Source organism: Peromyscus leucopus, chromosome 22, assembly GCF_004664715.2.
Source record: "Peromyscus leucopus breed LL Stock chromosome 22, UCI_PerLeu_2.1, whole genome shotgun sequence".
NCBI lineage: Eukaryota > Metazoa > Chordata > Mammalia > Rodentia > Cricetidae > Peromyscus > Peromyscus leucopus.
Window position 1 is genome coordinate 44518524 of NC_051081.1, and position 26489 is coordinate 44545012.

At 49.4% G+C, this 26489-nt stretch overlaps 1 protein-coding gene across 2 annotated transcripts in view; it reads left to right on the forward strand.

Moving 5' to 3' along the window:
- The first annotated feature begins 7518 nt into the window (after window positions 1-7518).
- Cyria (CYFIP related Rac1 interactor A) overlaps window positions 7519-26489 on the forward strand; it is a 67111-nt gene continuing 48140 nt past the window's right edge. The window contains exon 1 of one of the 2 annotated variants that reach the window (XM_028867611.2): window positions 7519-7740. The gene's annotated coding sequence lies outside the window, so the exon portion shown is untranslated. The remainder of the gene's footprint in view (window positions 7741-26489) is intronic. The other variant, XM_037198152.1, reaches the window with a different exon arrangement.

Genomic DNA, 26489 nt, shown 5'->3' on the forward strand with positions numbered 1-26489 from the left:
TGTCTTACTGCTTTACTTTCCCTGTGGAGACGGGATAGGATGTCAACGCTTGGCATCTCTGGCTGACTTAAGTTGTGCCCCTTACTGTTTCGCAGGGGTGACACAGCTGGACTTGCTTCCCCAGGGAGAGAAGAGGCAGGCAAAAACGCCTGGTGCCTGGCACTTAATTGCCTTATTACTCAGAGCTGTCAGAGGAGGAAGCCAACTGTCTGGCATGTGCCTCCTTTTCCCCTTTAAAGAGCCCTCTAAAAACTGTCTCCAGATAAAGGATTCATCCTGGGCTTTTGTTCAGGGAATGCGTTGTGGCCTCACTGAAAGGCTGAGTGGAGATTTCTGAAGGCTCCAGCCTCTACGACAGGGGCATTCACTTTCATGGCGGTATAGACGCGACAAAGATCACAGGCCACCTGTGAGCCTGAGTGTAGACATGCGGTTCTTATTCTTTTTCCGCTACCATAGGCCTCTAGCAGCTCCTTCACCTGAGACCTGGACTACCAACCACGAGCAACACCTGGATCGGCCTCCTCTTGACAGAGCCCAGAGCCGGGTTCCAGATGCACACTTCCCTTTTCCAACGTTAACTCGGAATGCCAGTCTCAGCCTCAGTTGCTCCCATCTGTGTGGTGTGGTGGTGTGGGATGACAGATGTGCCACTATGGCCAGAAAGGCTGATCTGAGTCTCGGGAAAGGACCCAGAGAAATAGTCATGAGGTTCCCACCACAGAGCGCTGGTGACAGGTGATGACTTGTGGTAAACAGGACAGACATCTCCTCTGAATTAGGGAGCATGCACATAGTATGTCCCCGTGCAAATAGGGAACAGCCACACTATGTGCTACCCAAGATAAGTCCTTGAGCCCTGTACAGAGATAGGGGCCTGCTCAGAGCTACCTTGCCTTGGGTCTCCTCAGCCAATCCCCTGTCTGTAATATCCCCTGGATACATTCTAGAAACTTGAGTCCCTTCAAAGCATGGCTGGCTGGCTGTTGCTCCCTAGTTAGTATTACGTTTTATCTGTATTGATATGTGGGTTGAATTCATGACTGATTTCCTGGTTTCAGGTACTTTTCTTCTTTTGGCCTAAGATTCTTAAGAAGGAGGTTTCTTGGGGAAGATAAAAAAAGAAAAACAAAACAAAAACAAAAACCCTGCTCCTTATCCTTAAGTGATGAATCCTTTCTCCTCTGGCCCAGGACAGGCAGCGAAACCTACAGTTGCTCACCCTCCAGGTAGGGTTGGACACTGCTTGAAGAGGAGAATGCTAGGACTTGTGGAGTTATATACTGATCTCAAAGGAAACTCTTATCTGGTGAACTTAGGCAGAATAGTCATGTCTACCATACCAGCCTGCTCATCCAGTGGCCTAAGTGTCTTGAGGTTCTAGAGCCACTACCAGACCCTCACTTCCAGAGGAATAGTTTATCATAAAAAAAAATAAATAAACAAACAAACAATGGTTCAATTTGTGGATGGCCGGGATACAAGGAACCTAGGAGCCCTCCTCAAGTAGCTTGCCAAACCTAGTCCCGCGTCTTACTTCTCCAATCCAATCACATGACTGCCTGGAACTCATGAGACATGGCCTTATACACTCCAGGATGAAAGGGAGGAATAATTGTTACCGAGGAGGGTTTGTGTGGACTGGGAAGTGGAGGGATTGTCCAGCAGAATTCCTGTGGACCTGGACATAATGACCAGCCCATTGTGAGTCTGAATTGCATTCAGGGGTCCATGTGTCCTGATGTGTCTGGGTCAGTTCTGACTTCGGTCATTTGTCCCAGCCGTATTACCAGGGGGACTACCTTTTGTTCTCGGAAACATCCAAGTTGCGTTGACAGACCGTAAGGACATGGTAATTATATTCGACCTATATACACAGCAGTGGTCAATCTCACTGAGCATAGCTATGCAGGATGGACCACAGATTTTGTGAAGTCCTGTGCAGAGTACTCTTAACAGCTCAGAAGTTGGTTACAGTTTATCACATGGGCAATTCCTTGAACCGTTTGTTTCTAATGTGGCTAGCGAGCCAGTATGCTGACATGTCACATCAACAGTGGCCTTTCTCGGAGCCTGCTACCTTTGACCTTTATGAAATTACTTAGTTGTCTCAATGATGAAGTAGGAATATGCATGCCGACCTCCAGGAGTTGGAATAGGGATCCATGCAAAGCATCCAGCTTACTTCCTGATGTAGGACAGACTGCCGACTGAGGGCAGCTGCTGTTCTTGTCATTATTACTGTTAGTTATCCCAGGGTTGGTGGTGTCGGGGCTTTACTCTCTGCATCTGTGAAATGGTGAGGGATGATTCTGTCCTGCCTCGTCCCTTCTTCTTTTTGGGAGATTGAAACTAGGCCTCCAGGAACCCTTGGGAGAGTATATGCCATTAGCCTGGGGACTGCGAGCCGAGAGTTGCCCACCTGCCAGCCCCAGCCGCTCCATCCCCTGGGCCTTGGGAACTGACTTCCCGAGGCATCATCATCCCTTCCACCCACCCTGATGATGATCCATCTCAGGCCTCCGGGGTCCAACCGCTTCCTTTTCCTATGAGTGGGGCTATGTAAACACCAAGACCAGGATGCCATTTACTGGGGCTGGCTGACCCCAGCGGGCTGCCAGCCAGAGGGATCAGGGACTAAATTCTCCCAGTCAGCTGTGAGCACTTCGTGGCATTCCCTGCCCGGGAGAGCTTTACTGCCTCCTCCTTCCCTTCTGAATGAAGTGTCCTCTGTTCCTAAGGGATTTGTTTTTATTTAGTTCTTTCCAGTGTTTTTACCCTTTAATATAGCTGCTCCGAGAGGGGGTTTTAGGAAGTGCTTCAAAGCAAGAATTCCAGCCAGAGTGCCCGAGTTCATAAATTGACCCTCGCTCTCAAACACTGAGTCCCTTAGACCAAAGGCTAAGCCATGATGTATCTCAGTTTTCTCAACTGGAAAACAGACAAAGCAACGCCAAGCCAATGGGATTTCTGTGGGACTTTGAGGGGTGACAAGATGTATAATCAAAGCTTAATGCACAGTAAGTCCCTCCTGATATGACTCCGGTTTGTCTAGCTTTACCCCTTCATTCTTTACACTGTTCTGTCCCCACGCCTGCTGCTGTGGGGAAAATGTCAGACGGAGCACCTTGAACTGGAGACCTCACTCTGCTTTGGAGAACGGGGAATTTTGAAGAAGACCACTCCCAGGCTGGCCTTTGGGTTCCCTAGGTCTGGATGGAGGCACAAGCGTGTGTTTTCTCAGGCCTGTGGTCCTATGGTCTTTCTCCCCTGTGCTTCTTTCTGTGTGTTTCTAGCCTGTCCTTCTTGCCATCACAGGCTCTCAGAGTAGAAGACATACACCTGTCGGCAGCTAGCCCCCCAGCTCCTTCTCCAGAGAGGAGGGAGGGGATGTTATGAGAAAGTCACTGCATTAGATGTTGTCAGTTAGACTCTACCTGTCACGCCTTAGCTGTCTTGTGGCCCTGGATGAAGTTTTTCACATTTCTAGATTTTGGCTTCCCCAGTTACTAAATGGTCTTTGTAACTATTTCCTTTTTTTGTTTGTTTGTTTGTTTGTTTGTCTTTCGAGACAGGGTTCCTCTGTGAAACAGTCCTGGCTGTCCTGGACTCACTCTGTAGACCAGGCTGGCCTCGAACTCACAAGACCCGCCTGTCTCTGCGATTCAAGGATTAATCCCAGGGATTAAAGGCATGCGCCACTACCACCACCCGGCTATCTTTGTAACTTTCAAGCTGAGCAAAGGCTATGGTATTGAAAAACCCATTCCTGGTCAGTGTGGGCTATGGAGCGGTGGCCCTCCTGCTTACCTGCAGCACCATAGGCTGCCATGGTGTCCACAACCGGAGGGTCAGAAGCAAATCAGTGGAGTAGGATTCTAGCTCAGGTTGCTCTAGAGACAGAGGAGGGTTCAGATGTTGCCCTCCCCATCTCATCTCTGTTCTCCCTTGTGGACATTTGGTTCTCACAGTCAACCATGAGCTGCTACTTCAAAGAGCTTGGATTCCTCACAAAGACAAACTTACACAGGGTTATCCCATGTTTGTTTGGATATTAAGAAAATGATTTACAGAATCCGGGACAGATCCCCAGAAGGCCATTCGATGTCAGACCTTGAGACAATCCTCACTGTGTCTTTGTGATCCTGTCTAGGAAACAAGAAGGGGCGGGACTTCTCCTGGATTCACAGATGCAAGCTTCCCAGTTCCTTTCCCGGATTCATAGATGCAACTTTCCCAGTTCCTTCTTCCGGACTGGGCTGTACTTTCTAGTAGCTTCTCTGATGCCCAGCCAGTTAGTTAAGGGGAACCACTGGAGTGGGGGGACTTGTGGACTTGTTTGTGAAGGATTCTGTGCTCTTTGTTCCTTCCTCACGCCCATGGGAGAATGAAGAGTAGTTAAATACTATTAGGTAGTGTGTGTGTGTGTGTGTGTGTGTGTGTGTGTGTGTGTGTGAATACTGTCAAACACTGATAAAGTTAATAATCTTCCTACAAATGTCTCATCATTAACCCTTCACATTAAATTCTTCCGTTTTTGTTCTCTGACAGTTTCATACATGTCTGTGGTGAATTTTGGTCCCACCCCATTATTTTCTCTCCTCCTCGTTGGTCTTCCATGGAAATCCTCTTCCCGATAAGCCCTCTCCCACTTCCCACTTCATGTATTTGTGTGTGTGTAAGAGAGAGACAGAGACATTCAGAGACAGAGAGACCCGCTGATTTGAATTAGGCTTGCTTATGAAGAGCATGGGTGGGTGTTCGTTGACTGAATCATGGACCACTTAACCAATGACCAGACTAAAGAAGAAAATGACAGTCGCTCAGCAGTAACCATTGATTGCCAACAGTCCCTCAGGGAGCAGTGGGTCCCTGTGACCCTCTCCTGTATAATAGGACTATTTCTGTGAGGCTGTTGAGCTCACCAGGAGATATGATGTTTAATGATGTGTATTTGGAGATGGGGAACTTCTGGAAGCATCTTTTGAGTATCAGAGTGAACCAAATGGATAGAAAACACCAGGGCAGGATCATAGGCATGTAGTGAAGACTTAGTGTTCTGAACCTCCGGGTTATCCAGTTGAAGGTAGCCCAGACCTGTTTGGGTGAGTGACATTCACTTATGCCTCACATTCACTTATGCCTCCGGAACCACTAGTAATTTCAAAGTGGTTGGGAGAGAAAATAGGTGGTGGGGGGACATGGGAAAGCTCTCCTGATGTCTGGTCACCATCACCTCAAGAGCTTCTGTCTTGTCTTCTAGAACCTTCTTGGCTTCACCTGGCCTCACATGCTTTGCCAAGAGGTGGGGAAAATGGACTTCCCCTCTGGCCCTTTGGAAATTCACTTTCTTTAGTGTTTACACCCAGCCTTGTGTTGTTGGACAGCCCAGGCTCTAGGGCTGGAAATAGAATTATGGGTACGCACCCACAGGACCCTCTTCCTCATTTATACCACACCCTATTTTCCAAAAACACAGCTCCCAGCTCCACAGTCTGCTCAGAAAACACTCTCTCATGGAGGACGTTCCAAAGTGGCTGTTTTCTCTATCATTTCCTCCCCCCACTTCACTTCCTGTTTTTTTTCTTCCTCTTTCTCCGCCCCCACCCCATCTCTCCTGGCATGTCCAGGCTGTGTGAGAACAGGAACAAAGCTCAGAGCCTTGATAATCATGATTTCCTGTGGTGCCCTCTGGCTGCAGCTGTACAGAGCCAGGACGAGTCCAACCTCCCTGAGGCAAACAGAGAGCTGGGCAGTAGGCCTTGGCTTTCAAAGACCCCCTCCACCCTGCCCCGGACAGAACCTAGTAAGAATAATCCTCCCTGTCTTCCTGATGGCCTCCAAGGCACTTTGTCCTGCATTTAAGGAGGACAATGCATGCACAGACAACGTTTGATTTTTGACCCCAATAAATGTAATCCAACTGACATGAACAGAAAGATCTGGGAGTTAGACGTGGACCTCTTTTTTTTTTTTATTTTTTATATTTTAACTTTTGACCAGATTCATCTGGCTACTTCTCTCTTAGCTCCTCCCTCTACTGCAAACTCCTTTTTTTCTTTCCAAATAGTCTACCTCCTCTTTCCTTGTGTGTGTGTGCACGTGTGTGTGTGTGTGTGTGTGTGTGTGTGTGTGTGTGTGTGTGTGTGTGTACGCGCGCGAGGAAGCCTTGTGCAGGTCGGACTCATCTCTCTTTCTCTACAGAGCACTTTCTTCACGCCTTAGCAAACCTCCTAGCTGTAAAATTCAGGGTTCTGGTTGTTTGGAAAAATGAAATTAACAGTACCTAAGAAGAAAAAAAATTAAGCCAAGTTGGGGAAATGCATGCATAGAGGTCACATGACATGCTTGGGAGATAGGATTTGGTTGGGAAATGTTAGATACTTGTGTTGCTTCGCTCAGCTCTGTTTTCTGTGTTGGCTGTTCAAATACAATGGGGGAGTCAGAAAAATCCCTTTAAGAATTGGTACTCAAGGGAAGAGTTCATATCTTTTCCCATTTTTCTGCAACAGGGAGAAAGAGAGGAGAGGGCGGAGAGAGAGGGGAGGGAGGAGTTGACAGGAGGGGGTGTGGGGGAGTGGGGGACACTGCGACTTGTTGCCACTAAAAAGCAAAGCCCACCTACCACTGTGTCCCTGGGTCAGCCTTCCGTAACAATATTTTTATAATGAGAAACATGGACAGCGTCTGAGTCACGTGCTTGAGATGAACTTTTTTTACCAGTTCAGTTCCCCCCTCGTGGTAAAACCATAAAAAACAAAAGAAAACTACAAAAACAGAAGCCTGGGGAAAGGATCACCTCTCTGTGAAATCTGTTTTGAAAAGGGAGGGGAGCTGGTACACATCTCAATGTGTTAAGTGCCTGCTGGGCCATTGTGAGGACCTATATTCAGATCTTCAGTACCCATATCCATGCTGCACAGGCTTGGGAACTCACTTAATCCCAGTGCTCAGGGGGCAGAGATGGGGGGGGGTGTCCCTAGGGCAAGCTGACTAGATAGACTGGCCAATAAGTGAGCTCTTGGGTCAGTGACAAACCCTGCCTCAGTGTGTACAGGGAAGACTGTCAACCTCTGGCTCCCACACACATGTATACACACACACACACACACACACACACACACACACACACACACACACGTACACACGTGCACACAAGGCTCCATACGTATATAAACACACAGACACACATACAGAAAAAGCCTTCCCATTCAGGGCCAGCAGCCACTCTTTAGTGAGCCTGACCATGAGGCTGCCTTAGAACCTTCCAGTTGCCAGAGAGTCCAAAAGCCAGTCTGGACCCTCTCCTAAACTGATGATCCTCCAAAGATGCTGTCTTCTTCTTCTTCTTCTTCGAGCCTCAGGTTTCCCCAACTACAGAATGAATGAATTGGACAAGTTGATCTCACTCACGGATGTCTTTCCGTGTTGGTAGTCCCTGATCCTGTGACTTCCTGTGCTCGGCCTCACAACTGCAATGCAATGGGAGAAGACCTGGAAGTGGCCTGTCGTCATAGTAACATGGCCTCCATTCCTTTTCTGCAGGCTACCCCTCCTAGAACGACAGACACAGACGCTCAGGGACCACAGTCTTGACTTGGGGAGCTCCTTCCTGTGGCCTGCTAGCTGCTCCCCTGCATCCTCCCTTCAGCCTGGATTGGTGACACACCCTGAGGAGATATTTCCAGGTAACGGGCTGCTGAGTCTGAGGACGGCCGAGATCGGGTCACTGGCACTTTGGTAAGGAAGGGTGTAACGTGTGTGTTCGCAGAGCACCCGGAAGCATGGGGCTCGCCCACCTCCCTAGGTTTGTCGTCTTTGATTAGAAGCTGTGCCTGAAGAAAAAAAAAAAAAACTAAATGAAAAGGGACCTAAATAAGAAGTGACATGTATCCCAAGCAAGCTATGATTAGGACGTAGTCTAAGGCGTCTGGGCGTATTTTAGCTGCGTTCTCCACCGGTGTCTGGGTCGCCCCGGGTGTCTGGAATATTTAGGCCTGAAGCAGTCGATTAGCATGACGTGTGGGGAAGGAGGAGTAGGTTAGAGCTGGAGCTTAGTCACCCTCTCCTGTATCATCCAGCTAGCACGCTTGAAGTCCTCTCTACCTTTACTAGCTAAGCATATTGAGGACAGCAGAAATCGTCGGGTAGGCAGCCTCCTGAGGTGGGTTTTAGTTGTCCTCTTAGGGGCCTGATTTGCATCCCATTTGCAACATTTTTAGGGAGAAAGGCAGCTTACGGGGTTGTCCTCCAAGGGCTCTTGTGATAGGTACACAGACTGCAGTGTACATTTCTCGTTGACCGGCCCAGACTGTTTCTCTCGTACTCTTCCTCCTTCCTGTGCCCCATCGATACCGGGCAGTTTTCCTTTTCCTCTGAGTAGGACAGGGCCACACCTATTTGAATTTCTCCACTGAATTTGCGTATGACAGGGGGACTGGCCGGCCTCCCCATTTAACTAAAGATCTCTGGGGCTTCGGCTTCCTGGGCTCCCACTGACTAGCTCAGCTCCCTCAGGCAGACCTGGGAGGCAGCGTGACTAGATCAGGGAGGATGAAAGCAACATTCTTACGCCGAAATGATTGCCCACTTCTCAGCGGAGTAGTTACCTGTTTCTACCTCCTAGGCTCCATCAAGCTCTTTTCCATAGAGCTGATCTTCATTTTCCTTGGCAGCTAAAACCAGAAGGAGTTCATGAGCGTAAGAGAGAGGACAGAGCGGAGCTAGGGGACCGCCGAGGTGTTTGTGGACATTCCGTCCCCAGAATCTTCAGCTCCGCACTTTCTCGTTCCTCCTTTGGGGAATAGCCTAGCCTGGGGCTCCCTTCCTTTCTTCCTCTTGTCTTTCTTTTATTTATTTTTTCTCTAGAGTGCTCCCTGAGCTGTGGGACCATTCAGAGGAAGAAGAAAAAGCACCGTGAATGTGAACCACCCCAGGGTGTGTTCGGCACTGTGCACTGGCTCTGCTGACCTCCTTGCTAAGCTACTGAACCTGTGTCTCTCTCTACCTGTCGCATGGGGACAGGGATGGTGTCCACAGCTGCCGGCGGGGACTGAAAGACACAATCCATTGACATAGTTTCTTACGCCCAGTGAGTCACAGCAAAGGTTAGAGCCTCTCCCCACCCCATTTTTGTAGAGCTGCCTAATCACAGCTCTAGTCCCATGATGGATTCCGTGACCTGTGCGCCTACAATCTGTGGGCGGACGCTGTCCCCAACGCCAGCAAGGCCCCAGCAGTTACAGAAAGAGAGGCTGTCACCAGGCCTTGTAGCCCAACACTTCTCTTTGGCGTTGGCCAGAGCACCCTCACCAGCCATTTGGAAGCTTTGCTTTTTCCACTGCCCTATGCAACTTCAGGACCCACCCCTCTCCCAACGCCTTGACCATATCCCTGGTTCCCTGAACTACCAATTACAAGCCCCCCCCTTCCAGAAGCTTCTTCTCTTCAGACCAGCACATACCCATGGTCTAGAAGTAGGTTCATGCAATTTGGGGCAAGTGTTCTGCTCTGAGACTCAGGCAGAAAGTTCAGTTCCAATTCCAGTCTCCTCCAGATGTTCTTCCTAGGCTGTGAGCTGTTAGGGGTATTTGCCACCCCCAACCCCCCCAGGGGGGCATCCATTCCTTCAGCAAAAATGTGTAGGGCATGTGTTATGCGGCGTGAGGCAGGTGTTTCTTAGTGCTTAAGGATAACAGTGTACTAGGAAACAAAGTTCCTATTTGCAGGGAGCTGGCATCCGAGTAAGGCCAGGCAGGGATCAGCAAGGATGAGCACATGAGCAAGAGAAGTCGACTTCAGCACAATGGGAAAAATACTGGAAACAAACAAAAAAGAGCTAAATAAATCTGAGCCAGAGGGCCAGGCTGTCCCAGGAGAGAGGTATTGCTACAGCAAGGCTAAGCAGAAAACTCCTGATAAAGAGTTATTATCTGGGGAGGATTGGGAGAGGTGAGAAGGAATGCCGAGATAAAGGCCCCAGGGCATCATTGTGCTGCCCTTACGGAACTAAAAGTTGTCAGTGGGGTTGGAATTGGAGCAGAGGAATCCCGGGAGAGTGGAAGGAGGCAGGCAGGGAAGTGTGGGCAGGTAACAAGGCTCCTTGAAGGCCGCTGTCAGGACGCTGGTGTTTATGTCCTGGCTGACTTGTCCCCGGCTCCTTTACCATTCCTCTTTCTTCCCCAGTACCTCTCAAAGCCTCCTCTCTAAATCATCCCTACATAGACACAAAGATGAGTGCTCTTACCCAATGTTGTATTAGTCATCCATTCAAAGAACTGTGTCTGGGCTCTGGCTCCAAGCCTGGAGATCAGTGAGTCTTGGCCCTGACCTTAGGAGTCTCTCCCTGGTGCCTGTTCAAGGCTTTGGGGGAGAAGTTCATCAATAGGTTAGGTCCAAGTGAATAGTTGCCCTAACTTGATCAGAGTAGAACCAATTTGCTAGCGTAGGTTTTTTTTTTTTTTTTTTTCTAGAATCACCCAAAGGCCATTTCCACCAACACTTCTGGAGTTCATTTACATAATAGCCTTTTGCCAGGACTTGCCTTCAGGCTAATCGAGGTGGGGGAGGGGGGATCAATTTCATTCCCTAAGTGTTTGGGTGTTCCCTGTCAGCACCTACACTCGGTCCTCAGCCCAACTGCTGGTTAGAGTCCACGCCCACGCCATGGTTGTTGATGGCTTTATCAGACTTATGTAGCCTGAAACACGTAGTTCGCAGCAGTAAGGCCAAAGGGGGTGTCAGGGAACCTAAGCAGAGGCCACTGACTCAGACCCAGGGCAGCCAAAGGCCAGAGTGGAGAGGCTCCCTGGGGGTGTTTTTCCTCTCAGACCTAGCCAGGATGTCTACAGGTAAAACTGAGGGAGGCCAAGAACTTCACGGCAGGCAGGGTTGAGGACTCTCTGGGACGTGATGTGAGGACGCAGTAGCAGGAGCAAAGGCTGTGAACTCTGCTTTCCTGGTGGCTGGGGCTGGAATTGGAGACCCCAGAGCCTCTGTGCAAGCTGAGGGGTCAGCCTAGAGCCCTGTAGGCCAGGTCAGGTGCTTTGAACTTAACCTGAGGACGTGCGGAGCGAGCTCTTGACGGGTTTTAAGTAAGGATGGATTGCCAGGGCTGGGGAGGTGTACCTCAGCTGCGAAAGTTCTGGTCACGCAGATGCGAGGACTTGAGTTTGATGCCCAGAACCCGTGGTGGCCCACTCTTAATAATCCCAACACAGCTGGGGCAGACAAACAGACAGACAGTCCACAGGGCTTGCTGACCAGGAAGCCTCGCCCACTTGGTGAGGTCCAGGCCAGGGGTAAATCCAGGAAAGTAAAATGGAAAAATGGGCAGTCATTTCTTGAGGAGTGGAACCCTCTGTTCTACACAGATGCCCTCACCCCTCACTCTCCCACACACGCACGCACGCATGCACACAAATATATGTGCACCCAGATACACATGAACATGCAGACACCAGCACACACACACATACACACACCCACAGATTTGTGTGCCCAAATATACATAAACATACACACACACTCGCACGCATGCTCGTTCTCTCTCTCTGTCACACACACACACACACACACACACACACACACACACACGCACGCACGCATACACACACACATGCACAAATCTACAAATACATGTGCTCAAATATACATGAACGTGAACACACACACACACACACATATGTACATCCAAATATGCATGCAATCCACACACACTCATTCTCTCTCTCTCTCTCTCTCTCTCTCTCACACACACACACACACACACACACACACACACACACACACTGGACGGCCTGATAGGATTGGAGTTTCAGAAAAGAAAGGCCTGATTTCCTTTGTGCCCCCCCAACCCCCCAGTTCCTTTGAATGCCGACTTTACTCCTCCACCTGTTACTGACAGACACAGTCTTCTCGGGTCTACAGGAGATTTGCACAATCAGCTCCACGCAGGCTTCATGGTGGCCAATGGTTCCAAGGGCCCCGGCCCCGCCTGGTGAGCAGGGAATGCTGCAGTAGGTTTTGCATGCTGACTTGGTGCTCCAGTTGCTGTGAGCGGTGGTTGGACCGGAAGCCCTCTCTCTGATAGGCAGACGGCCTGGCTAATGCACACACTGTTCTTGTAGAGGCAGAGACTGGAACTCAGATCCTTTACTTGTTCCTTCAGTGAGAAAACAAATGGATCATGTTCACCTCTTAACCCTCTATCCACTGACATGAAAAGGAAGTTCCCCGTGGTAAGATAGGCCAAATGTACCGTGTTTTTAACTTTGGCCATGCACCCAGCTCGGCCTGTGAGTGCCAGTAACTGGGCACGTTCGAGGAGTCTGCAGTTAATTGGCAGAGACAGCAGAGCTAATAGAGAGAAGAGCAGCTCATAGATAGGAGCCCTGGCGTGGACCAAGTGATGTGGGCAGGATGAGAAGCGTGCCGTCTCTCTCCGTAGACATCAGGGAAGGTCTTAAGAAGGTCTCTGTGAGCTGGGCATTGAAGGATGAGTAGGAATCAAGGAATTGGAAGAGAAGCTCTCCTATTACAGAAGCACCTATAAATAGGGCCTGACACTCAGTTCTCTACGCCAGGAGTAGGGCGAGCGGCAGGAGAGCTTGTCATGCACAGATCATGCCTCAACTTGCTTTTTAAAAATCCATTAGGAGCTGCCTCCTCATCCTCCCACCTGTTCCCAGCAGTGACTAACACTCAGCAAACTGACGAAGGTGCCTTGATCTCCTCTCTGACCCCATGGAGGAATCGGTGAGCATAATAAGATAAGAGGCGCTGAGAAAGGAAGTGGAAAGTGGATGAGGAAGAGGAGGAAGAGGAAGAAGAGGAGGAGGTGGCAGCAGCAGCATGGCCATATGTCTTCTAGGTTTCACTGTAGTTCCCTGGTGGAAAAATGCAGCTTCCCAGAGAAGAGAATCTGATGTTGCTTTGTGAGGGTACAAACCAATCCTTCTCCCTTTATCTAGGAGACAGACAGACAGACAGAAAGAGACAGAAACACAGAGAGACAGAGACAGGAAGAGACCAAGACAGACAGAGACAAACAGAGAGACAGAAACAGATAGGGAGAGACAGAGACTGAGAGAGACATGTGTATGTCTATATACATGTATGTATATTAGAGGTTTGTGCATGTACATTCTATATGCATGTGTGCATATGAGTGTATGTGTGTGTTTATACACATTATATTAAATTTATTCTAGAACCTAGCACAGGCCCTGGTTTAATAACCTTCCATTGCCTTTGTTGGCTAGAAGATGAATAGGTGGGTGAGAATTAACCTTGCCACCTACACACTTCTTTAGATGTGTCAAGGTCAGTACACTTTGTGCTATTTTTACACCATCAGAGAACATTAGGATGGGTCCCAGAGAGGCTGAAGTAAGTTCAGAGCCGTGGCATGGCGAGCCCAAGGTCCCCGGGTCTTAGGAAGTCAACATCCAAACCCTGGCATCATTCCCCTCTTCCGCTGTATGTCATCCTTTCTATAACAATAAGACTTTTTCATCAAATGAGGTCTTTTTGTGCCGTTGGGCATGCTTCAGCTGATGCTTCCAAATGCAGAACTGGAGAGCATGATGGCCGATAGAGATGCAGGTCTGTAAATGCTCCCAACGCAACCTCTTGCCCTGCGGGTGTGTCTGCTCACATACTTTCTGGGACAGGGGATTCACTACCTTACAAGGCGGCCAGATCTAGTTCCAGATGCAGTGCAGCTTTCCGTTCACGTAGAGTCATGCGGCATCCAGCCAGGCCTCAGTCCTCGCGGCCTTGAGCAGCTCCACAGTGTGGCTCTGAAGGCTGTGTGTGTTGCTGCCCTGATGGATGGACTTTCTTGGGAGACTCATTTCCCGGAGCATATCTAACTCTTGCTTCTTGGCCTCCAAGTTGTCCTGGTGGGCTGAGGTTGGAGACAGGACACACGGCTTTGTGAATTCTCTTCTTGCCATAGAAGACTGCAGACCAAACTTTTCTCTTACCCGCTTCTCCATGGGGAGGGAGGACTTCCTTCGACAAAAAGATTTTGACAAAGAGAAAGAGAAGATGCCAGGAAAGGAGGGGCCGGCGTTCTCCTCAGGTGTTCCTATGGAGACACTCTCACCCCCACCCCTACCCCCCCACCTCTACCCACCCCTACCACTACCCCCACCTCTACCCCCACTACCCCTATTCCCCCACCTCCACCATCCCCACCCCCACCTCTACCGTACCATGATTCCCCCCTGTTACTCAGGCACGTTTCCTCACAGGCTTCTCCTGATCTGCCCAGCTATGGCCCTTTAATCCCCCAACTCCAACCCAGACAGAGCACCCTAAGTAACCCTATCTGGATGACCCAGCTGCAAAGGGTGTTTTTTTTTTTTTTTTTTTTTTTTTTTTCTCTCTCTCTAACAGCGCCGCCTCCCTGTGGCACTTCTCAGTATTACAGGACACAGGTAGAAGAGAAACTGGAGGAGGGTGGGGGGCGTGGCTACTTCTGGGAGCCCAGTTCAGCAGCATTTCCTGCTCAGCCCCTGACTCTTAGGCCCCTGGACACACGGAGGCTCTGAGTTTGTGCCTTCTCTGGGTTGGGAACTAGGGGAAGCTCTCAAGCAAAGACTCTTGCTTCTCACAGGACCTCCCCGGGAGCTCTTTCTTCCAGGTCTGGGGCCTGAGTATGGTGCTCTCTGAGTATGGAAGCCAGGGAATGGTAGTCTACCAACTGTCTGTAGCTGCAGTCACATGGGATGCAGCCAGCCGGGAAATTTGATGATGCTAGAGCGGAGCCATCCGCGCCAACCTTCCAGGATCCCCACGTTCCAAATAGTGTACTTCTTAGGGGACGGGTAGAATTGGTTCAAATGGCAGCCGTTAAATAATTCATCTATAATGGGGCATTCCGAGGAGCGCTCATGAGTATGCTCTCCAGCCTCTTGAATCCTGAGTGTCTACAGAGGTAAAAATGGGGGGGAAAAAAACCGGTACCAGCCACGCATGCGCACACGAAGGCTCTGATCCTTGAATGAGTTAATGCATGCAAATGCTCCGAGTGCTGAGTGCTGTCTGGATTACAGTAGGGACTCAACTAGTACTTGTTTGGGTTTTGACCGAAAGCCTCTGGGATTTCCTCCTAGAAGTAGGCTTCTGGGCCGCAGAGCCATCCGACTTCCGAATGCCTGCCTGCTCATTCAGCAGCTCCTGGGGAGAGAAAATTGAAGTCCTAGGCAGTGAACTCACAGACATGAAGTCAGCAACAGTGATGAGCAGGCCCCCCCCCCTCCCCGTCAAGTATCAGTAGCCCCGTGACATCCGACTAAGGGAGGGTGTTAGGCCTCCACGGGCAGGACCATATTTGAACAAGGAAGTTCGAAGAGAGGAGGGGGGTGGAGGCTGAGGGTCGGGCCAGAATCAGGAGGCTGAGGGAGTGGTGGATGGAGGGGGGGTGGGCTGAGGGTGACTCAGGCGTAGGGCGCCATTGCGAATGAGACATATCAGCCAGGGGGAGACACTTACACGTGGAGGTTTGTTTTGTTGGTGGCGCACGGTAGTCGCTTCTGTCTGAAGACCTGGCTGTCAATCCCTCTTCATTGGACATAGCCTGTAAAAGTGGGGGGTCCCCAGCAGGAGGGACTTAGCCGGCCGGCAGCACTCCGCTCCAGAACTGGCCCAGCACAGTTCCCTTCCTCTGTGTGCAGCCTGAGCCCGGCTGGCCGGGTCCCCTCGAAGGACTTAACAAAGACTCGCCTGTTCCCTTCCTGCCATCAGACCCTACCCTCAGGATTTCTCCGTCCTACTGGGGCAGATCTCACACAGCGATTATAGAAGGGACGGGAAGAGATGAATCAAGACTGTCTCGGACATCACCATGCCAACGTGCTGGCCCTGTAGGGGGAGGAGGATGGTGCCTGCTGGGGGCAGTGCACCAGCTCATACCCGGGCCAGGTTCCAGGGGCTGGGCCGCTGGTCTCTGTTCAGATTGTCCCTAGCTGCGTGTTAGTGAGTATGGTATGCTAGGGTTGGATAAAGTAATTGCTCCATACAATGGGCTGATTCTTTTCTGCTTTCTTAATTTTTTTTTTAAGTATTGCATTGAGCAAATTTACTTTCTTCTTCTTCTTCTTCCTCTCTCTCTTTCTCTCTCTCTCTCTCTCTCTCTCTCTCTCTCTCTCTCCCCCTCCCTCTCTCTTTCCTGAGGCACAGGCTCAAACTTGGTAGCCCTGACTGGCCTCAAACTTGATTTCTTTTTTTTTTTTTTTAGAGTTCTTTTAAGAGATGGAATGGCAGGTTTGTATCCCCAGGGCCAGGCTGAATTTTCTTGTATCGCAAAGATTTATGTAGAGAGTTTTGCCTTGGAAATCTCATAAAAGTATACTGTGTAGAGGACCGTGAGAGATCACCAAGTGCCACTTCTGTCTGATGGGTGTGTATTTGGGGTGTGTGTGTGTGTGTGTGTGTGTGTGTGTGTGTGTGTGTGTGTGTGGTATGTGTAGACAGGAGAGTCAGCAGTGTTGATAATGGAAAGGGTGTTGACTCTAGCCATGCATTCTCAGGCTTGAGGGAATGGAATACTGTATGGAAAGACAGCCCAGGTCTCAGTGGGGAGTGCCCACTCACGGACCTTATCCCCATGAACATTTTCATCCATGCAAAGTAAGACTGATCAGTGAGCCGACTTACAAGGCAGAATGCAAACTCGGTCAGCACGAGAGCGGCTCCTGTGCCGTCCAGGGAGACGAGGACAGCAAGGCAACTTGATGCTGGAATTTCAAGTCCTTAGCGGGGTGGAGTGGTCCCTGACGGTGAAGCCCCCTAAGGACCGTGCGAACAGAGGCAGGGCTTGCAGTGTCTGCGTGGGTCGTGAGTCTGTCCGTGGGTGGTGGGGCTGCAACCATCGGCTTAGAGGGGCAAGAATCTAGAAAGCTGAGGAAAAGAGTTTTGAATTCGTGGTTGGAATTATGTTACAGTGCATTTCTTTTCTAGAATTCTTTGCAGGCAAGAAAAATTGATTGCGAGCTTGAGGACCTGAGTTTGGAACCCAGAGCCCACATGGAAATTCTGGGTGTGGTAGTGTTGAGCTTGGAATCCGACGGTAAGAGAGGCAGAGATAGGAAGGTCCTTGAGGCTCATCAGCCAACCATTCTAGCCTAATTGGCACTCCTGGGGATGACGCCACACCTCACAGTGTCCTCTAGCCTACACACACACACACACACACGTACATACACATGCATAACAACTTTTAAAAGTCTACTTTTCAGAGTGACTTGAGGAATTAGGAAGAGCCAGAAAAGAGATCTGTATCCAGTCAGCTTTCAGATAAAGATGGCTAGAAAGAAAGAGAGAGAGAGATGTGGCCCCAGAACTTCATTACAAAGATGTTCCACTGAGCTGGACTCTCAGAGCCGAGGGCCGGCTCCACATCAGGGGCTAGAATTTGCTGTCTTCCAGGAGAATGAAAGACTAGGCCAGACAGCGTCCCGTCTGTCTGTCTGTGCGGCCTTCAGGCCCTGCAGAGAGTGGAGGGCAATACCTTCGGACTGAGTGCTCAGTGTGGCCCGCACACACCACCCCGGGAAAGCCTAGCGGCTGGAGGAGTTTATGAAGATGGAGTGTGGCCAGCGAGTCCTCAATAGCTGGGCGGGGCCTGAACAGACATCCGGACGTGAACTCCAAGGGTTGGTTTGTTGGGTTCCGTCGTGGTGCCGGTTCATTCATCTAAACAGGGAAGTTCCTTGAGGGACTACGTTGCTTCTCTTGTGTATTGTCAGCCTCCTAAGCTTCCTGCAGAGGCGTCTTGTGTGGAAGCTACTGGACTTCTGACCACCCTTCATGTGTGGGGTACACCACAAGTGGAGAAAAAAAAAATCTCATCTCCTCGTGGTATTTCATGCAGATATTTTAAGTCTCGATATTGTGCGTGTGTGCCTGGCATGCATGTGTGTTTACATGTGTGTTGGGGGGCGGGAGGGTTTATGCACCTGTGTTGGGGCCAGAGGAGGGTAGCCTGTGCCCTGCCCCACTGCTTTACACCTGACTCTCTTGAGACAAGGTCTCTCACAGAACCCAGAGCCGTTTTGCAGCTAGGCTGGACATCTGGCAAGGCTGCAGTCGGCTCTACCCAGCCACCTGTGGTTTCAGGCTCATGCGACCACACTGGCTTTCCTGTGGTGATAAGGATTCAAATTCCGGCCCTGCTGGTTGCACAGCAAGAGCCCTTACCTGATACACCATCTCCTCAGCACCAGAGCCCAGTATTTCTCGCGGGAGCTGTGGAAGCATGCTTTGCTGATCCTGCAAGAGAATTTCAATCAGTGCCCCTTTGAATTGAAGTCAAGGTCGGCCCTAAAGATGTATTCCTACTTGGAAATGTGATTTCAAAAATTTATCAAGGAGGCTGGGGAGGGTAGTCACTGAGCCCAATAACTAAATTTATTCATTCCCACCCCCTCTTAAAAATCGTGACTCCATGTCTGGCAAACTAGTCTTCAAGACTTCATGATTCTGAAATTACCTAGAAGCAGGAAGTGAGCGTCCACATTAAGTATTGGGTATTACAGTTCTGAGCTCAAACACTTTACTCTGGAAAGAAATATTATTTAGGAGAATATTGCAGGTGTTGGAGGGGATCCTGCTTTGTTCTCCTTGCACTACGTAGCTTTTCTACACCCAAACCGAGCTGCCATTTCTCAAGTGAGGCGATGACGCCCTCTGGTGGCTAAGTTCTGTAATTGCAAGCTCTTCCGTCTAAGGGCCTCCTTTTAGCAGAAATAATCTGGTAGAGCCACGCCCGCTGGCCTTGGAGGTTCTGAGAAAAATGAAGTGAGATGCTTTGTGTGATGCATCTCACGAAATACTGAGCACAGTGCTGACAACCAGTGACTGGTGATCTGCTCCGGAACACTTGGCTTTGGTGGAGGCCTGGGCAGAAGTAGAAAAATGAGAGAGAAGGACCTTTGGGCCTCTGCGATTTCAACGGCAGGACACGCACTGTCATCATGGTATGAACTGGGAAAGGGACTGAAGAGTATGTGTCCTCGCCTGGAACGCAGCTGTGAGCACTGCCCACTCTCCCTAGGATGGAGGCAGCCAGGACCATTCCCGCAGTACTTGGGGAGTCTCTGACTGATGCCTCCTCACAGTACAGCCAGCAGGGGGGCCACCTGCGGACACTGTGGCATGGTGTTGTTATCTACGGGACATTAGGTTGTTCTAGTCTGCACGTAGGGCTGGCGTTGCGTGGACCTAGTCTTTTGGCTTTCTGTCCACTCAGAGCTGACTGAACACACACACACACACACACACGCACACACACCGCCGAAGCAACTCACCAGACACATGCAGACTAATTTTTTTGTAGGAAGATGAGCAGAAAATCTGGGTCTAAACATTGATGTTACAGTTTACTATTCATGTAAAACAGGGAGACATAATTCGAGTTCCTGGGGCTGGAAATGTGGCGTGTCCTCAATTTCTAGAATCCCAAAGGAAAAAATGTTTGAGTTAGAAAAGCATTGTCTTAGCCCTTGTATCAACATTTCTCAACCTGGAGGTGGAACAACCCTTTCCCAGTGCTCACAAATCAGATACGCTGCATACATAGCATATATCTTCATCACAATTCATAACAGTAGCAACATTTTTACTTATGGAGTAGCAACAAAATAGTTTTATGGTTGGGGCTCACCACAACACGAGGAACTGTATTAAGGGTCTCAGCAGGAAGACTGAGAACCACAGCCTTAGGTGATGTTAGGAAGTACACATAATAGAGCCTGCTTTATGGAATCCGTACGAATGGTTTGTAGTTATCGGTAACTTATGTGTGATGTGTGATAAGGCCTGTCCAGAAGCAACTTCTCTGTGAGGTTTTGCATCCTCTGAAGTTTCTCTATTTCTCCCTCCTGGCAATAAGGTCTTTGCACCCTGTGCATCCTTTGTCTCGTGTGTGCATGAAGTACATGACTCCATCACCACCGTCCTTTCTGAAGGCTTTAAAGTGCACGAGGCTGCCTGCAGGGAAAGAGCCTGCTGAAGCCCTGCACGGATGCCACTGATCCTCAGCTCTGCGTCTTATTCCGACTGGTGTCCCCTCTCCATTAGCTTAGCTTGTGGTTTGGCCCTAGGCTGCCTCCATCACATTTGGGAATGTGGGCATGCTCATTGGGTAAAATCTAGAGTGTTGGCACAGGGAAGCATTTCTATGGCCATCCAGCCACTGGGTTGCAGATGATAAAGACTGAGACTAAGGGCAAGAAAATGACCTTCCCAAACATCAACTTGGCCAACAAATATCCCACATGAGATTTTTGTCACAGGTTAACTTTGTGACTTGGCCGCTGTATAACTGCTGGTATCTTCCCAGTACTAGAGGGCTGAGCCCCATTTCTGCCCCGTTTATTAAGTGCAGATTTGCTATGCAACCAATCCCTAGCGAACTGTCCTGGCCTCTTACCGTAGTCACCCAAGAACAGACCTTGTTTTATGGTGAGGCACTGTCTTCCTGAATACCAGGCTCACCAATGACTTCTCTCTCCCAATGAACCTCCTGGTACCTTTCTGAAGCCCACATGCTAGTCTGGCATCCAGGAAGCCTGGTCGGCACCCCTTACATAATTTGTAGAAAGGAGTGGCGCTCAATGTCATACAATCCAGCACACAGCTGTTTTATGGCTTCTTGGGTGTGGCTTCTGCAACATGACTCTCACCAGAAGCAACAAGCCATGTGTTAAAGCTGTTTTCTGTTTCTCTAAACATCGGGTAGTATTTCTGGAGTATCAGATGAGTGGGTTAGCCCAGTGGCTAAAAGTGTGAGTTTTCCAGGATGCCCTGTGCTCAAAGCCTGGTTTTGCTGGATGCTGGTTGTAACTATACAAGCTTCTCAACATGTGTCAGCCTTCTTGCTTAGAAGTCAGAGACAAGAGCAGCACCTAGCCTTGTGGGTGTGATTTGACATTATCTAGGAAGTATTCAGCACAGTGCCTATCACAGAATACACGCAGAGTGCGGGGCTGGGATTGCTAACTAGATCCCCAAGTAAAGAATAAGGATTCGGTTTCATGTTTTCTTGGCTATAACACAATACACATGAGCCGTGTGCTCTGACTGCCGGAACTTCCCAGTACCACCCTGGTCTCATCAGTGGAAATGTCGGGTCCAAATGGAGGAAAAATGGAGGCCTGCTGCTTGGACCACACTTGAGGGCCTGCAAACAGTCCTGGATACTATTTAGTAGCAGAATCTTGCTTTGATATAGGAAAGAGTGTGTGTGGGTCGGGGGTGGATCTCAGGGAGACTTGAGAATTTCCCCTTCCCTGTGATACGGAGGAAGGAACTCGTTTTGTTTAAGAGGCGGCACTACAGCAGGATGATGGATGGTGTTTTTATTTATTTCATACCATATTGTACATATGCATATAGGTAGATGATAAGATAAATGATAGATGTGTATACATACATAAGACAGACAGATATGCATACGTACACACACAGAGACAGATAGGTAGGTAGATAGATATAGATAGATTTCCTACTGTGTCACAGGCTCTACTTAAGTTTAAGGGCTCATAAATTAGGAGAGATAGATATAAGGATAAAAACCAGGAGCCTAGGGGATGGTATGTGGCAAGGCACTATTGTGAACATAAAAGTTAGGCTGGCAGCTGAGAGGTGGTAGTGCATACCTTTAATCCCAGCACTCGGGAGGCAGAGGCAAGCGGATCTCTGTGAGTTCGAGGCCAGCCTGGTCTACAGAGCGAGATCCAGGACAGGCACCAAAGCTACACAGAGAAACTCTGTCTCAAAAAACCAAAAAAAAAAAAAAAAAAGAAAAAAGAAAAAAAGAAAAAGAAAAGAAAGAAAATATAAGTTAGGCTGGGTGTCACAGAAAAGCAGACTGAACAGAGACCCGGAGAGAAGCATTTCAAATAGAAGGACTAGCAAGGGCAAGAGAGAGTTGGTGTGGGGGCGTGAACCTGAACAAACAGAAGGACGCCAGAGTAGCCAAAGCAGAGTAGAGAAACTAAAGCAGATGAAGGGGTTACACAGGATCTTGCTGACCATGACCAAACTCACAGTCCTTGGAGTGAAGTGGTGGGCGCTGAAGGGATTTAAGCTGAGTGACGGGGTGTAATTTTTAACGCAAGGCTATAGTGGCTAGATGGGCAGCTAGCTGAGTGGTTGGGAATGGGCAAGAAGAGGGCTTGGGGACCCGTGGAGGAAGACACTGTGGATGCTCTGGCAAGGGATGGTGGATTCCAGCTTAGTCTGGAACATTGGTGATGAGGAGAAAGGATTAAACTCAAGGCCTGTCTCAAAGCAGAGCTGTGGGATGCATGGGCATGAATACGGGGGGATGAGAAAGGTCCAAGTCAAGTTGGCAACAGCACTTCATACGGAACATCTGGAGACTCATTCAGGTGCCGTCTACTGAGCTAGGGAATACTGTGGAAGGGGCTGATTTCCAGGGAAGAAATGAAGCCTTTGATTCTGGACTTGTTAAGGTTGAGATCCCGATAAGAAGCTAAGAGTCACCGCTCTGGGTGGTCTTTAGGAGATGGGGACGTCATCTATCATCAGCACTTGTCTTTTGATATTTCACTTAGAGTCCCCTCATAGATACCAACTGTGAAAAGACAAGAAATTCCCCCATTAACCAGGAGAGAACTCAGACTAGCCAGTCCTAACGGAGGTGGCGATCATGGCAATGGTCACTCATGTGTTTGGTAGCAGCTAAAACCATCTGTTCGCTCACCAGTGAGGTGCAGACTGGGGAAGGTTAAGTGAATGTTAAATGCATTGGTCAAGACTACGGGACTAGTAAAAAAGGCTGCTCTGATATTTCATGCGGGGCCTTCCTGACTCCAAATATCCCATTCTTGCTGACGCACTCCACTTCAGAAGCCAGATCGTAGCTCAGTTTGGGGAGTCCGACGGAGCGATCTGATCTGTCATCCAGCTTTGCAAAGTTACAACTTGCGCTGGAAAATTCTACCATTGACCAGCAGCGTAAAGTTGAGACTATTCCAAGGAGGGCATTACCGATGCCAGGTGAAGCAGCGTCTTCAGGGGCATAGACGGCGCTGTCCGTGCCAACACGTGAGATACCATGGTGGCTTGTCTGCAGTTAGAAATAACGGCAGTGTTCGGAGTATCAGGAGTTAAGGTCACTGCCCTGATCAAACAAAAAGGCATGACGAGTAAGCATTGTACTTCCTCCTTTCTGCTCCTGTATGAATGATGTGGCCATGCCTGTCCTATTGAAAGCAATCCGAGGAAATCCGCTTTCGTCACCCTGACCAACTGTCAGGCATATCTTTTATCTATGGTCTCAGAGCAGTCAATGAATGGCGTGAACTCCAGTTAGAAAGTATTATTTGATGGGTTATATGACTTGTCCAAAGTTCTGAAGCTAGTACCGGTTGCAATCGCAGGGTCCCTGTTCCCCAAAGCTCATGGCCGCCCCACTTTTAGAGGGAAAGGCAGAAAGCCTGAGATCTTGAGACTCAATCCTCCAAGAGCTACAGGATCTCAGTATCCCTGGCCTGCAGTTCTAGGCATGGCCAGCAGAGGGACGCATGCGCCGGGTTTCTAGGTCTCCCCGCCTGAAGCCATGTTGAATGAGCCAATGTCTGCTGCTTGGGCTCTGTGAGATCTAAACGTCTCCTTAGCAGGAAATCCGCGAGGAGCAGGACGGGGTTGTGCAAACACCCTTACAATGTCCGTTTGTGTGGGAGCACATGGCTTCTCCCATGTCGCCCACAAGGCTCTGTTTTGGGGGAGGATAATGGGCCTCTGTGGACCCCTCCGCCTTGTCATGCAAAGGGAGTGACCTGTGTTTGTCATAAATGGGCTCTTGTATGATTAATAGCCCTGTGAATGAGCCCAGTGCAGCCGTTCAGCGCCCGCCTTCTCCTGGCGGTGGTCTGCGTCGGCTTTCTTCCCTTGGCTGAAGCAGCCGCTGCAGATTTTCGTCCTGAAAAAGAGAATGGCTTGCTCTCACTGCGGCTGCAGTTCTACAGATGCAGGGCAGGGGGCGCACATCGCTAGTGTTTGTTTTGGCGAAGAGCAGGGGCCCAAAGGCAACCCTAGACCCAAAGACCAACGTTCTCTTAATGTGTGTCAGTGCTGAAAGGGAAGTGTTACGGTTTGCTTTTGATGGAAAAGGAAAACCCAAGAATCTAAAATAGATGACACCCCCGAGAGGTTTCCAAAGCTCGTACGGTTTCCAAGAAGTGACTTCCCTTTATGTGTGTGGGGGTGGGGAGTGGGTGTTGTTTTGTTTTGTTTTGTTTTGTTTGTGTAGTTTTGGTGTCTGTCCTGGATCTCACTCTGTAGCCCAGGCTGGCCTCGAACTGACAGAGATCTGCCTGGCTCTGCTGGGATTAAAGACGTGTGCCACTGCTGCCTGGCTATGGCTCCCCCCCCCCCTTTTTTTTAAGGCATCTGAGATCACAGGTAGAAATGCCTTCTTCTTCATGCAGCTATAAGTTCAAGTTCCCCATTTTAACATAAATAAGGGAGTCCATTCCTGGGCTCCAGTTTATTTATTGCACATCTTGGAAACATGTCTTTTATACATGTGTACATTTTTACTATAAGGCTCATTTTCCTCAGATTTTCCAAAATAGCCTCCTGGGCTCCCAAAAGGTTCAAGCACTCCCCAGAATGTTGATCTGGGGGGCGGATGCTGATTTTTCCACCCATTCTTAACAATGACTGTTGGGTCTGTTTGTAATCAATGCCGTTGCCTTTATTATTCAGTGGCTGCTTGGCCAGCACTGTGGTCCATTTCAGAGAATACCAGTGAGGAGCAATTGTCTGTCTGGACCTATGCATGATGCAAGAGTGGGGTGGAGGTGTAGACAGGGTGCTATTGGAATAAGAAGCAGCCCCTTAAAAATGCATGACAACAAAGATTGCTAATTCTGTCTGGGGCTAGGGGAGGGGGGATCTCTGAAGATGCTTTGAGATCTGGTTGTAGGTTAGACCTTCACAGGCACAAGGGGACAGGATGTTCTTGACAAAGGAAGCGCGGAAAAACAAGAAACAAGGAGCAGGCAGAATTCTGTGCCAGGTCCATATTCCCATGAGCTTCTCCAGGTCTGAAATTTGGAAGGAAGCTTTGAACTAATTTTATGGGCCTTCAGGACACCAGAAAATCTTGGGGCCTCTGTGCTGAAATAACCATGGTTGGGTCCTGCTGATTCCCAATGCTGCTTGCCTCATGGGGATCTCACTCAGTGTGGGAGCCCGTTCTCGGGTTCCTCGTGGCTTTACCCAGCAGGCCCGCATAGAGGATGATTAGGACCACGGGCCTGAGTGCAGGTGTCTGAGATGGTCTGCACTTGGCTGTGCTGGGGGAGGAGGTCTTTTGCTCCACCCCTTGGCGTCTCTATAAAAACCCTGGGGCAGAGACAGTCAGAGCCTGTTGGAATAGGTTCCAGGCCCTCTCGAGGCTATCCTTTATTTTCTGTCTGTTTATCTCCGCAATATTCTCTGCAATAAATCCTTCTATCTAATATTTCCTGCTGCTCACACTCAAGAAAACTCTGGGGAACTGTGGGGGTGGTGGGTAAACGCCCCACAACTCAGGAAGTAGCCCCAGGTGCCAGACTCAGACCTGCCAACCCTGCTCCATCCTCTTCCTTTCCCAGGCTTGGGTTACGGTCTACACAGCCTGCTCAGGGCTCAAGCCAGGGCTTTTCCCTTCAGGAGTTAGTTTTGTTTGTGGGCAAGAGTGGTTTCAAAATGAATGCGATGACTCCTTTCAGGGACAAAGACACAGCCTTGCTTGACTCTGACATCCGATGAGATTCCGATGCTGTGGGCATTCTGCATTCTGGAAACTAAATGAAGCCCTAATGCTTCTGGGATTTTAGTACATGCAATGGCTCTTGATAGAGTTTTTGATGCTTGTGTGATGTCTGGGATCCCAGGGACTCTTTCCTATAGCACTACCTTTCCCTGTGCTTTGACTGGTTATTTTATGTTTCACTTCCTGATAGAAAACTAGAAACTTCAAGAAGAGGTGTAGGGGTGTGTGTGTGTGTGTGTCTGTGTCTGTGTGTCTGTGTGTCGGGGTGGGGGGAGTGAAGATAGCTCAATTAGTAAAGTGTTTGTTTTGCAAGCATGAGAACCTGAGTTTGATCCTCACATCCATCTGAAAAAGCTGGACATGATAGTGTATGCTCATAATCTCGGTGTGAGGGAGGCAGTCACAGGCGGATTCTGGGGCAGGTTGGCCAGCCAACCTAACCTACGGGGTCATTTAGAGACCCTGTCTCATAAAACAAGGTGGATAGAGCCTGAGAAGTGACATACAGAGCTCTACGTCTGTACACACACACATACACACACACACACACACACACACACACACACACACACGTGCACTAATACACAGATACATGCATGCACACAAATATGCTGTTCGCATACATAGACACAGTGTACACACACACACACACACACACACACACACACACACATGCACACATACTTGT